At 33.9% G+C, this 14,267-nt stretch overlaps 1 protein-coding gene and 1 non-coding gene across 4 annotated transcripts in view; both read right to left on the bottom strand.

The window, feature by feature from the left end:
- The window catches only part of LOC128990686 (CCR4-NOT transcription complex subunit 6-like), a 232,634-nt gene that overhangs the window by 196,358 nt on the left and 22,009 nt on the right, over window positions 1-14,267 (bottom strand). The window lies entirely within an intron of this gene.
- Trnal-uag (transfer RNA leucine (anticodon UAG)) lies at window positions 5,713-5,792 on the bottom strand. Its single transcript has one exon. It is a non-coding gene; the product is annotated as a tRNA-Leu (tRNA).

Below are 14,267 nucleotides of genomic sequence, written 5' to 3' on the forward strand. Positions count from 1 at the left end.
CTCTGTTGGGTTCGGTAAACATTTCTTGTCTAATTGGTGAAGGTACAAGAGGTGACGAGTTTGCAGGCACACCTAGCAGGATTCAATGCGATTGGAAATTATCCGATTGTTCAATTTTTCAATTATACCCATGCGAGTTTTTCGTGTAACCTACTATTTAAACCTACGTGATGTCACAGAAAACATCGGAACCAACGATATAAAACACTCCAACACAAGAGCATCTGCGTCACAGTAAACACTTGAAATAAGTGTTAATGTGTTAATAGACTACGAGTTCTCAATACTTTGCCACGAAGTCAATCCGAAGAAGTGTAGAATTGCTAAGTATTTTTTAAATATTAAAATTTACTGTTAATACATTTGATTAAAACGAACGTCATTTCGTATTGAAAACTATGTTAATATTATCTATTAATAGGTCTGCAGACTCCAGTTTACTGAGAACCACGTAAAGTACACGTATTGGGGTGAACCCAATTCAATATTACATCTTTCTCTACATTTGTGTAAATTCGTTGGCATAAGCATGCAGAATATGAGACCAGAATGACTAATTTTAACTAATTGACTAATAAACGAAGTTCGTATGTCCCAACTATAATTTTTCGAGATTCGAAAGATATAAAAGATTAATATTAAATCGCATACCTACAGTGGCAATATTTTCTTATCAGACAAACAACTTCTATAAAGGGTAAAGAGCATTAAAGGCCAACTACATTCCACACAAGGCAAAGTCAGCTTGCAAATAACCTATTGACGTCGTCCTTTTCAAATGTACCAAAGGAATTTTGAATAACAGTTGAGTATTAGTATAAATAATTACAATTCGCAGAAACAACTACATAAGGGTGATCCATCGTGATCTGCAATGATACAATGCAATGATTTCCACATCGTCATTAGAAACAACAGAATAAAACGGCAAAATGTAGCAAAATAAGAATACATTGAATGGCCGTGAGTCATATTGAGTCACTATGACAGTCTATAATGTATGGTTGACCTATTGAGTCATGGAGATGGCAGTCTGCTATCTTCCATCTCGTGTTATGATCCTTTATATACTCAGAGGTGGAGTCGAGCATTGCGTCATGAAAATATAGATAAATATAAATAAGTAGACTTGGAAAAGGGCGTATATTTACCGCTCTTGGACGAAAATGAAACCCGTCAACCTTAAGAAAAGTACACACTGACAACACAGTGTGTCGAACATTTTATGAAAAACTAAGTATCGTCGACCTAGGGCTACTATGGGAGTACTGTACTTGAATTGATGTCAAAATATAATATTAGCATAGCCTCCTGTAATACAGTACTAAATTAATCTATTATGTACTACAATGGGGAGCGAGCTGGTCTAGTGGTAGAGCCCATGGCTTCGGGGCCCGAGATCCCGCGGTTCAAATCCCGCCAATCAATGGATTTTATCCATGTGATAATGTCACGAACATATAGCATTAGCCTGAAGTAACGTGTAAAACGGAACCTAGCGTCTTACGATGTAAAGGTGGGACATAACAAATGTACTCTATTAATGTATAAGAGTAGTTGCCTTATGTGGGTCAACAAAATCTACCCACAGTTTTCGCGCCACGTTCTTTTAAAATAACCTTTTATATTTTATACACCGTCAACTTATTTTTTTACATATACTGTAATTCTTTAAAAAAAAAAACAACACAAATATGGCAAAATCCAAATCACAGCATCAAAGGTTTGGCATGCTTAAGATCCACTTGAATTCAAAATATATAATTTGAAACACTCAAATCAAAACAATAAATCATCAAGTACTTACGTATTATACCGGCCACATCCCCTACGTTCCACATCCCCCTAGGTTTGGTTATTAGGTGTGGTCGGTATAATACTGTACGTAAGTACCAATTATTATCAACTTGGGGACGCAACCTATGTGCATATTTTAACCCAAATACGAGTGACTGTAAGATCCTTGTAGCTTTGTAACTGATATACCCGTGATGACCGGCCGAAGTAGAGCGGCTGGTGACGTCACAGCACTAACTAGAGCCCGCGGACCGTGGACTTATGGTAATGTATAACCCAGATGTGACCGCCGTTATATCCCCGTGTTATTGAAATGTAAACTAGGGACCGGGCGTGAGCAGAGCGACCATCGGGTCAACACCCGCGCCACACATCCATGGACCACGTGGTACAGCAAGCCACATACAAAGTGTCCCGCAAGTAAACAGCCAAACTCCGCGGAATGGTTCTATGGGTCGAAATAAAGAGAAAATCAAGGATAACATGTTTTTCTAAAATCGCTTCGTTAACCAGATATTCACCAATTTTTTTTTACATTTTTATCTTTAAAGTTTTTCAACCGATCATTATGGAACTTGGTATGTATGTTAAGGTAATAGAGACCCGTGTTAGGAAAAAAATCATCTCGATTCATCATAAAATTTTAAATGGCGGACATTTTAAACTTAAATTACTAAAAAATTGCTGATTTTAAGAAAGAATTACAAGAACACTTTTATTTGGCATTTTTAATTCCCTACCAAACGATATCAAGTTCAAAAAGATCGAATACGAAATAGCTGAAATACTACGATTTTTAGTTGTACAATGGAGTACATCTTAAGCCATTAAAAGTTAAACCCAGCACAAATATTCTACCGAAAGTTCTCTAGCCATTGTCTTTCAAAACAACCTTTTTTATGAACCATAAACTTAAATTTTTACACATAATTATGGCAAAAACAAAAAAAATGCGGTCAAATCACAGCATCAAAGGTTTTATTCTCAATAAAATGACTTTTCATAACAGATTTCCAAGTAATCCATTCCAAAAGCAGAAAACCACGCGTTACACAAATCGAGAACCAATTAAAACAGTGGTGTGCTGCGAAGCAAACGGGGAAAGATAAAAGATAAGTGTAAAAATAAAGGTTCAATAGACCGCTGATTCAATAAACTTTTGAAGCAATCGGCTTATCAGACCGGAGCATCTGTTCAATGTTCCAGCGACAGACCTAGAATGCGGCGCGTTCAGTAAATTCTAATAAACGTCTGAATAAGGACTTAGTTGAGTGTTATGTTGGACACTCCTTTATATGTAACACCAACATTGGATTCAGTATTGTTTGGCAAATAAATGCCAGTGAAACATGACGACATACCTACTTAACAGATTGCATCGATGAATCGAGATATTTTTGTGTATATTATTGATGTATATTCCTATCGTATTGATTTGTAAGCAACGAAATGATTAGTTAACGATACCACCAAGATAGGCTACTGCATCACGTACTTTTTAATACTTTATACTTTTAATTGAAATGGCGAACATAAGAATGTAGGTACAGTATTTAAAGCCAAGAATGAATGGAGATGAGTGTAGGGTGAGTAGCGCGATCTAGTAGTCTTGTTACTAAAGGCCGACATGTTCATTAGACAGGACTGTTAATAGCCCATAAAGTCAATGGCAACTAAGGGACTTATAAATGTAATTTTAATAAACAAGATAGATAAATTATTTTTTAAATATCGATATTGTCATTTTAGGCACGAAAATTAATATCAAAGCATCACAAACAGCTTTAACAGAACAGTATTAGCTACCTATATCATTTCAACACGATTTCTGGTTACCAGAAAAGCGAAGATTGCTTTGAGATTGTTATTTAATCACTTCTCTGTGAATACATTAATCATTTCCCGATCAAAGCTCGGCCCCCAGGTACTATTTGCTAACCAAACTATGCAAGAGAACTGTCACCGTGGTAAAAATTTAAATTTCATTTTACACTCCCAATTTTAAATTCGCCACTTTCCAAAGAAATACAGTTTAAAATTTGATAAATGTTTTGGTTTTACATTCCAATCTAGCATACTGAAATATTCAACCACCAGATTCTACTGGTATTTGAATCTTCCCGTGCGTTTTACCAATTACTACAACAATCGCCTTATTAATTCACCCAATCTCGGTTCAAATTTACCGTTATCTAGTGTGCGCAGAATTCGCAAACATGTCGGAGGGCGGAGTAGTGGGCCGAGATACAGTTTTGAGCCGCGGTCCCGCAAGTGAGGGGGCCGAGCACGGGTACAAGGACCTCAAACTTAATTTGCTAAGTTATGCATTCCTAAACCCTCCTTTCATCGCAGTCTGTAAAAGTTACGTTCGTGACAGTGAAACAAAATAAATTTGCTTAGTGAACTTTCATTACTTTCCAATGAGTATTTGTATCAAAGGGAGAATTAAATCAAATTTGTTCTAAACGAAAATGTAAATTACATATTTACTTAATAATATCAAGATATTTTAAGGTTTCGGGACAAAAATTTATCTGTATCACAATTTTCCAATGTTACCTGCACTATATAAATACGTAAATTGAAAAAGAATTGCAAAAATGAAATTTTGACGATAGGCGTTACAATCAAACAATTAGTACGTTGTCATAAAAACTACAGGGAATAAGTCCAAATAAAATTGTAATTGTGATTGTCTAGTTTATTCTAAATGCGCCAGTCAATGTACAAAAATATGTTAAACTTTTCAAAGTATAGTTGTTAGTTTTATATAGCCCTACATCTGTTACGTTCAACCCTAATCAAAGCTGTTAAAATGATATTTCATTGCATTATTTTTTAAAGGGTCTGTTTAATAAATGAACGACATATCGTCAAAAAAAACCTTTTCGAGGAAATCAAATATTTGGGGTTAAACTACTTATCCGTACACCCTTTACAGCTTACGGTCAGTGTATTTCCAGCTTACGTCCAGTGTACTTACATGTGTATATACCGTAAGCCAGACCACGGTTCAGGATATCTCGGACAGGAAGGCACAACACAATGATTAATGGAAATAGAGTTAATTGGAGTCGCACGGGCGTGAAACCCATGGAAACCCACACGAGGTTCAAAGTCCGTCAGCTGTTCGCAACAATACTGTAGAGTGTTAAAATAAATCATTCATTTTCTGCACGAATATTAGAACAGAAACTGTATGAACCATACAGATAAACAAATGATGTCACTGGCATGGAAGTAAACATCATTTAAATTAAACTGTCTTTAGACATTTATGTTCTATTTTATTTTAAAATTATTTTTTTAATATTTTATTTTATTTTTCATTGCCTTTGACAATTATTACATTGTGTAGCATATTTATTCTAAGTTATGTTAATGTTATCAGTATAGGATTCGGGCCAGTTACGTCATTTGTTTATGTTTATGATCCATGCCGTTTCTGATCTAATATTCGTGATTTGCTGGGCCATTGATGTTATCGCCGGGTCTAGAATTGGAGGGGGCGGTAAACTTTTTTATTGTAAAAAAAATCAATAAAAAGCTATATTTCATCACATAACTCAGTACTAACACTCAGCAAATGAAGTTAATTAAAGATTAGAGTAAAACGATTTTTTTTATTGGATGGAAGAGATGTGGAACTTTTCTCTATTATTGTAAAGGGAAAAAATCTACATCATTCCCTTCATAAAGCGTTTATTTTTAAAGCTAGGAAATTTTATAAAAATTAAAATAAAGATTTTTTAAAGGAATTTAAAACAAAATGTTCCATGAGTTTTTGTAACAAATTCATTCCATTTTAGTTGTTGTATAACGGAATAAACAGAAAAACGAAAAAATAAACAAAGAACATAATAAACACGTTAGTAAAATTATAAATATATGTGAAAAAGGAGGTAAAAAGTTTACTGGCAGCGGTGGGATTCGAACCCACGCCCTTTCGGACTGGTGCCTAAAACCAGCGCCTTAGACCACTCGGCCACGCTACCTCATGCTACGCTGCCGACAAAATAGTGCTACTTGGGTAAGATGATTCTTATATTCAGTACTGAACTGAAATAGTAGTTTATCAGTATAAGTATGAAATAGTAGTCCGAATAGTAAGTTTATCAACTATTCGTAGGGTACGTATTGAAAAATACTGATGGAAGGGGACCTTATGATGTGATGGATATTTTATTAATATTGTGACAGTTTTGTATATCTGACTAAACATTAACATGTTGGATATTTTTATAATCATGACAGAGATTTTACTAATTATGAGTGCTACACACAGTATTATTGAAGCTTTGAATAATTTACCAAACCTTGCAAAAGTGTTGGATATTTTACTTAAAATTATGACATGTTGTATATTTTTCCTGGATATTATGAATATGTTGGGTATTTTACTACATGTACACACATGTATACACGCTACATATTATTAAATTAACAACACATTAGGAATATGTTTGGTAAAACGACTAAGCTAAGCCTAGTTTATGTTTTTGACATAAACTATGGTGACTTGTTCCTTACAATGCTCAAAATTGGGAATTGTAGATGTTTTTGAATTGAGTTCCAGCTCAACTTTTTCCCAATACAATCTTATTATGTATCATAGTTTGATGAGTTTTTTTCTTAATTACCTTATAGCCTCAATGGTTTTTACAAACTTGATTTTAAATTTGAAAATACTGTAGAAGTAATTTTGAATGAATATCATTTGGGTTTAAGTTCTCACTTGAATACATATAAAAAAAAAATAAATAATAAAAAAAACTAGAGCTAGGCCTATTGGATGAATATTAACGCATTTGTAAATTTGCAATTTTCTTTAAAGGGATTTTTTTAAACCAAATAATTATAAAGTTAAATATGAGAATAATAGTGTCCCTGTTGCTTGAATTCGAGCAATTGCTAAGTATTACAGGCGTAATTTTAAAACTAATAACAGTCATAATTTCTGATGACTTAAAAGATTCGACTCAAAGATTAAGGAAATACTCAAGATGTATATAACAGATCGATATAATCAAAATTTCTAGGAAATGTCTTATCACTTTTCAAAAGATGATCTTGTTTTTTAGTGTTTTCTAAAATAGCCTTACTCATAGCCACATAAGTTGTCCATAATAACGATTATAAATTCTAAAAAAAAAAAAACATTATTTCTATTTCTTCTCCATGGTGGTGTTCTATGACTTTTTTATGTTTCCATTGTTTGCAAATCGGCTCTTTCAATGATTACTAAGAAATGCAGCACAGGGTTAATTCAGTTTTCTTTTTAGTACTGTATATCAAATTATCCAGGCTCTCTCGCTTTTTCCATTGTAATATTTACGCCAACCCAAATTCAAATAGTAAATATTTTATATCAACCAAGTCAGTAAATGTTTGTAGCAAATTGTTATATTAGTAAACTTATTGACTTTTTACAATTAACATAGGCTATGTTCTTCTTCTCACTTTTAATTTCTGACAACATCTGGAGTTTCATAACTATATTTGTTTCCCATGTTAATCTTATGGAGAAATACAAAACTTTAAAGGGCTCCAGGGCCTCACTCTCCAATTACTGTATTTCCCTAAAAAGAAAGTTTCCTGCACAACTTCACCTTACGCTTTTTCCAATGACACCAAAAACATGTCAATCGGTTCAGTAGTTTCGGAGGAGTAATTGTCACAAAAAACCTGCTTGCGTATTAAATATGTATAGATAGATATACAGGATGTCGGGACTCTCTACCAATATTTTAGGGCATTGCTCCTGGGTAAGAAACATATCTAAATATCATATTTAAATTGTCCGGAAGTCCTTAGTTACTCACACAGCCGCCATTTTGTTTTTTTTCAGTTACCTATTAATTTGTTTCTAAAGAATAGTTAAACATACGAAATGGAAACTTTGCACAAACATTTATGACAACTAGACAAAGCTACCAAAAAATTATGACGACTTTTCAAATTCATAAAACAAAATGGCAGCCATTTAAAATTTTGTTTCTTAAATAACTCAAAAACTGTTAATTTTTAAAAAGATTTACAAGAGTTTTAAGGCAATTTTATTAAAAATCAATTGACTTCTTATTTTTTAAGATTCGGCTAATATTACCTGAGATAAGGGGATACGTGACCGCTTTCAGCATGCGCTGCAACTAACCTCCAGCGGACACATATCACTAAAGCTGCCATATCTCAGTTAATATTCGTCCGATCTTTAACAATAAGATATCAATCGATTTGATCAATACTCCCTGGTATGGATTAACGTCCGCACGAGTGAGTAATACGACTATCCGCAGTACTATCCTGAAAATTATACCAATTTGTATATACCAAGGCAAAAGGCAAAAATGTGGTGCGGATTCCACTATAAACTGTAGGTCCCTTAGTTGCCATTAGCTGTATGGGCTATTAATGAACAGCTGTGTCTAAGGAATAAGTCGGCCTTAGTCACTAACAAGACTACAAGATCGCGCCACTCATCCTACACTCATCTCCATTCATACTTGGCTTAAAATACCTACTTTGTATGGTTGCCATTTCATTGAAAAGTATTAAAGTATTTGTAATAAAATTGCCTTAAAAAGATTATACTTGTAAAATCTTTGTAAAATTAACAGTTTTTGAGTTATTTGAGAAACAAAATTTTAAATGGCCACCATTTTGTTTATTGAGTTTGAAATATTGTCATAATTATTTGTTAGCTTTGTTTAGTTGTCATACATGTTTGTGCAAAGTTTCCATTTTGTATGTTTAACCATTCTTTAGACAAAAATTAATAACTGAAATAAACAAAATGGCGGCTGTGTGAGTAAATAAGGACTTCCGGGCAATTTAAATATGGAATTTAGATATGTTTCTTACTTAAGAACAATGCTCTAAAATTTTGGTAAAGAGTTCCGGGACACCCTGTATATACATACATAATCTTACTACATGTTTTACTTTTAATTCTTTTATAATAGATTATTTCTGAGATATGTTGTATTCATAAACCAAGTAGGTAGTGCAAAGAATTTTTCCAAAATTATACAAAGTGACCCTTATCGTTGATTCAAAAAAGTGATGTAAAAACCCAGTCCGACGTCTTTTGACAAGTGTGGTCTTCCGCGATCGCGGAAAAATTCTTATCATCTCCAGTGGCTGTGTAGACATTAATTATCACCGCCTCCCGCGGCCAAAGAAACACCATCTTCATCATCCGCGATCGCGTCAATAGTGGTTTCCTATCGTACGATCATCATTGACGTGTTTTGTTCATAGACATATTTTATTTACACAAAACATTCTTTTTTTCTTTATAAAGTACATTTCATACTTAAGAACAGGAGTTTTGTCTTAGTGATTATTTGATAGTAAAATGAATAGTTAAAATTAAGTGGTTCATTTTTAGTGTTTTTATTGATGACATCTATATATTTAATACGCTAGGCATATTTTTGTCATAATTGTTTTTGAGTGATGGTGCTACTGATCACCATGTCCAAGGTGTCGTTAGAAAGGTCTTAGCATGTAGTTTTGCCATCAAACAAAAAAACTTTGGAATTCCATCAGGGCTCTGCCCCAGTGGCCTTCAAAGTTCCCATGTTATTCTTAGGGAGAAAATGTTTGTTTACATTTGAACAGATGAATACTTTGAAATTGACACTAATATTTGAAACAGCTGGTTATACTAAAATTTTGCACAAAATAAAAACATAACCAAACCACCTTCCACGTAATGGAGACTATAAGACGTTGATTAGGACGGCCAATAGGAGGAGGCCTACGATGTTTAACTGGTAGACGCAAACGAAATACAAATAATACTATTGTCGTTGATAGCCGAATACAGCAAGCACCCTTCTGTGTTGGATTTTAGTGTGCTCTCCAACAGCCGCCTGAAGATTTCACATTCAATTTAGGACTGTTGGACAATCACTGCATAAGCTGTTGATTTTGGAAGACAAGGAGGAGGGTAGGACTACATCAGAAACAGAAGAGAGAAGATATGAGATGAGTGGCAAATGTGTTGGGAGCAGAGTATTTTATGTTGACGTTTTAAAGGTAAACGTTCGGATATATACCTAACACCAGAAAGAGACTGGAACAAGATTGGGAGACGGGCCATTATGAAACGCAGTTTGTCACAGGACATGGACGATTTCAAGGTGAATTTGTGAAGATTTCACATGGTGGAAGAGGAAGTATGTAGATGAGGAGAAATAAAAACCAAGAGTCACGTATTTATAAATTGTTCACTTCAGGAGACAAATAGGAGAGAACAGGAAGAAGTCTTCGATAAGATAGGTCTAGAGATGAGAAAATAAAACATCATGAGTGACAAAGAAACAATTGAGACGTTTAGAAAAGTAGTTAGGTAAATAGGAAAAACCAGTGACACATACAGGCGTTTGAATAAAAAAAAAAATAATAAAAATAAAACTGGGAAAGAAAAGGAATGAAAACTTGCCCATGAAGGGCAGAGGAAAGGTTAGAGCGAATCTCAATGATCCCTATCGCTCAGGGCGGCATGTGGAAGGGAGTCGTGCTGTTAGGCTTTGGACACATAATGTGTCTGGAAACCTAATGCGGCTATCAGTATTTGTAGAAAATACTATTTACATTAAATGTTGATTATATCAATCTGTTATGTACATCTTGAGTATTTCCATAATCTTTGGGTTGAATATTTTAAACGTCATCATAAATTATGACTATTATTCGTTTTAAAATAACGCCTGTAATACTTAGCAATTGCTCAAATTCGAGCAACAGGTACTAGTTCAAATAATTTGGCAGAATCGGGGTCCTATATCTGCCAGATCACTGAGAGTCTACTGTAATACCGTAGCTTTGTACTAAAATAGAGTGAGGGAGAATGATGCTGTACCGTTCAATACTGCTTGATAAAATGCAGTTCTTAAAGATAATTGCAATTTTCAATTATCATATCAATTATCAATTATTTAAGATGGGGACGCCACTATGTGCGTATTTTAACCCAAATATGAGTGAAGGATGAGTGTAGGATGAGTGGCGCGATCTTGTAGTCTTGTTAGTGACTAAGGCCGACATGTTCCTTAGAAACAGCTGTTAATTAAGGGAATGTTGCTGAAAGTCAACAGTCCCGGAAGATCAAATAATTTATACCTGTGCCGCTAGGTCAAAAACTACAATGTTTGCAGTGTCTGTAGATCAAAAGTCCCAGTAAGTCAAATAGTACAGTCCGAGCTAAAAACGTGGTCTATGTTAAAGCAATTGACCTATTGGGAATTTGACCTAATGCAACAGCAGTTTTAATATAACGAAATACGGTAAAATACAAGTTCAGTTTCGCTGAGTCAACAGTGCCGGAAGATCAAAAGCAATAAAAGTGAACGTCGATTCAGTGTAAAGTAGACCTCCTGCAACGCTTACTACACCAACAAAACTCGCTTTTAGTTACTTCGTGTTTTGCCATAATTAGAATAGAGCTAAAATTATCATATTTGGTACATAGCTTATCTATTAATGCTTCTTGCCAACTGTTTGGTCAACACTGTAAATAGGTATAGTTTATGTAATGAAAAGCCTTTCGTCAAAATGTGTGGCATGAAATACACGCAAGGACGATCTGAAAATTTCTGGTTATTATATACGTTTGTAAAAGAAGATCCATTTAATTTTAGAACTATTTTATGAGTTATAATGTAGTCTAAACATGAACTGTGTAAATGTATTACGCCTCGGAAGGGTTGAAACCTGTCCAAAATATCATATACATTATTAAAACGTAAATGGGGTTTTTTCACATTCTGAATCAACCAGTCGACGGATTTTCATTATTTTTGTGTTGAAAGAAAGATAATTTTGAGAACTAGGGAATGTCATAGTCATAATTATAATTAAGGGTCCCAGTTTTTTAGAAATTGAGTTTTAATTTTTAAAAAGTCTAGCAGCCGACGCTAACCTTCTAAGCTGGCTTTTAGTACAATATAATTTGCTTAACATAACAGCTGTAAACATTCAGCATTTGTGACACAAATTCAGCATTTGGAAACAAATTTAAAGACATATTTAGAGTTGCCTTATTTATACTATGTGTAATGCTGACCATTCATACATTCAATTTAGGTATGAGGATGGCAGATTAATTAAATATGCATAGTAAAATAGTAGGATGTTCAAATTATTTTTTAAAGGAATCTTTGTAATCATCGATTTGTTTTAGTCCCATATAATTTGTTTTAACTAACAGCTGGTTGAATGTAATATTGTTCTATATAACTATTAGGTTTTTGGAGAATTTCCCATATAGGGAATAAGCTATTACCGTAGTACTTATGGTAACACCTGGACCAGGGACCGATTTAATTTTTCGTTTTGAGGTCCCTAGAGGCCAAAAACACCATCCGTTCAAATTCATATATACAGGGTGATCAGCTCAAGGAGGCCACCATTGGGAAATCGGAAACGGTAAGAATTAGAGAAAACTTTAAATGGGGGACATTCCTTTATTTTTTGTGGCAGTTAAAAATATGATTTTAGTTTTTTTTATCATGTTTTCGGATAGAATATGCAATTTAAAAACTTTTTTAGCCTTGACATTTTTTCGATAACCCCACTCGTTTAGGAGTACAGCCTATGGAAAAATGACTTCCGGTCTACATTTTACACCATGTAGCTCCAAAACGAGTAAGTTTAGAGCAAAATTGCAAAAAGTAAATTAGTCTTAGAATTGCATCTACATTCCTTAAAGACTATAGAATAAGTTTTCCACTTTTCAAGTTTGCCGCCATTTTTTAAATAATATAATTCATATTTTTAATGAATTTTATGGTCTTTTTGGAATGTGGATGCAATTGTAAGACTTTTTTACTCTTCGCATTTTTGCTATAAACTTACTTGTTTAGGAGCTACATGATGTAAAATGTACACCGGAAGTCATTTTTCCATAGGCTGTAACTCCTAAACGAGTGGGTTTATCGAAAAAATGTCAAGGCTAAAAAAGTTTTTAAATTGCCTATTCTATCCGAAAACATTATAAAATATAGGGTGTTCCATAAGAAATTTTAAATTTGGCCGCCATTTCGGAAAATGGTGGCTGAATTTCAAAAAACTAAAATCATATATTTAACTGCCACAAAAATAAAGCAATGTCCTCTATTTTAGGTTTTCTCTAATTCTTACCGTTTCTGATATCCCAATGGTGGCCTCCTTGAGTTGATCATCCTGTATAGCCTATATTTATTTATTTATATGTTTTTCCCGGGGGGAACCCCAGGACCCCCTCCTTTTTTGGGGGTATTTCATACCCCCTAGGCCCCCGGTGACCCCCCAAAATATATGTCTAGGACCGCCCTTGTCTTCTTTACCTATAAAACACATGGGATACAGCCTTTTTTCACTGATCACGTAATGCGTGATTTTCTATAAAGTCTTGGAAAAATAAAAGGTAAAATAGATAGAATACAGGTGTACTGGGTATGTGGTTTACACACAAATATTCATCAAACTGTGTGATATTTTGTTATTGCAATGAACAATTTGAGAGTATCGTATTGTTTAAGTCGATGGAAAATCTCTGTTGATCCTGTTTTACAAGCAAACCAAAAAGATACAGTAGTCACCACTATATGCGACATCTAACCACAAAATTGTAATCGTATGATTCTATAAGCATTGGTAGGATTGCAAAGTACTACACAAACATTATTTCAAGGGTAATAACAGTCACAATTTCCGCTGACTTTAAAAGAGTCAACTTAAATATTATACTAATGGACACACAACTAAATGGAACAACTAATGGAAATACTCACGATGTACATATAACAGTTCGATACATATAAGCATTGAGTATACACGTCAGTAGATAGTGTATACCCAATGATATAAGCAACGGTTCTTGCAATTTATTGCTTATTGTTTTTTAGAGTTGTTTTCGGACTTAAACTGTTTTTGGACTTACTCACACTCGTATAAGGTTGTCCACGTTTGTCATTGATAATGTAGCCATGTTACACCCGTTGTCACAAATATGTTTACAAGTTTTCCGTCTGTTTTTGAATAGCGATTCATTTTTTCACATACTTAAGAACCACCTGATTTCGTACATTACATGTTCGTCTCAATTTTATTTGCTTTAGTAGGCATTCTTTTGGTTGATGAGGACTTTTAATGATTGCTCATGAAATATAGTACTTTGTCCATTAATTTTTATTGTTTGGTAAAATGGATTAAATTATCCAGCAAACCCAAATTGAAATAGTAAATATAGTATTTCAAACAAATCAGTAACATGTTAATAAGTATAGCCTACATTATTTCCTTGAATTGCATAACAGCAATTAATTGAGCTGATCCTAATATAAATAAATCAATATGTTCTTCATAGGCATAACATGGGTTCTTAAGAGCACTGGGGCTGAGCCCAATGGATTTAAAAAATGTAAGGTTGGTTTGCAAATGTACGTGACACGCTCTTTCTAATGAGACATGAATGGTAAAAA

The sequence above is a fragment of the Macrosteles quadrilineatus genome, unplaced genomic scaffold, assembly GCF_028750875.1.
Source record: "Macrosteles quadrilineatus isolate MER2022 unplaced genomic scaffold, UCM_ALF_1.0 Scaffold_3__2_contigs__length_128488019, whole genome shotgun sequence".
Taxonomy (NCBI): Eukaryota; Metazoa; Arthropoda; class Insecta; order Hemiptera; family Cicadellidae; genus Macrosteles; species Macrosteles quadrilineatus.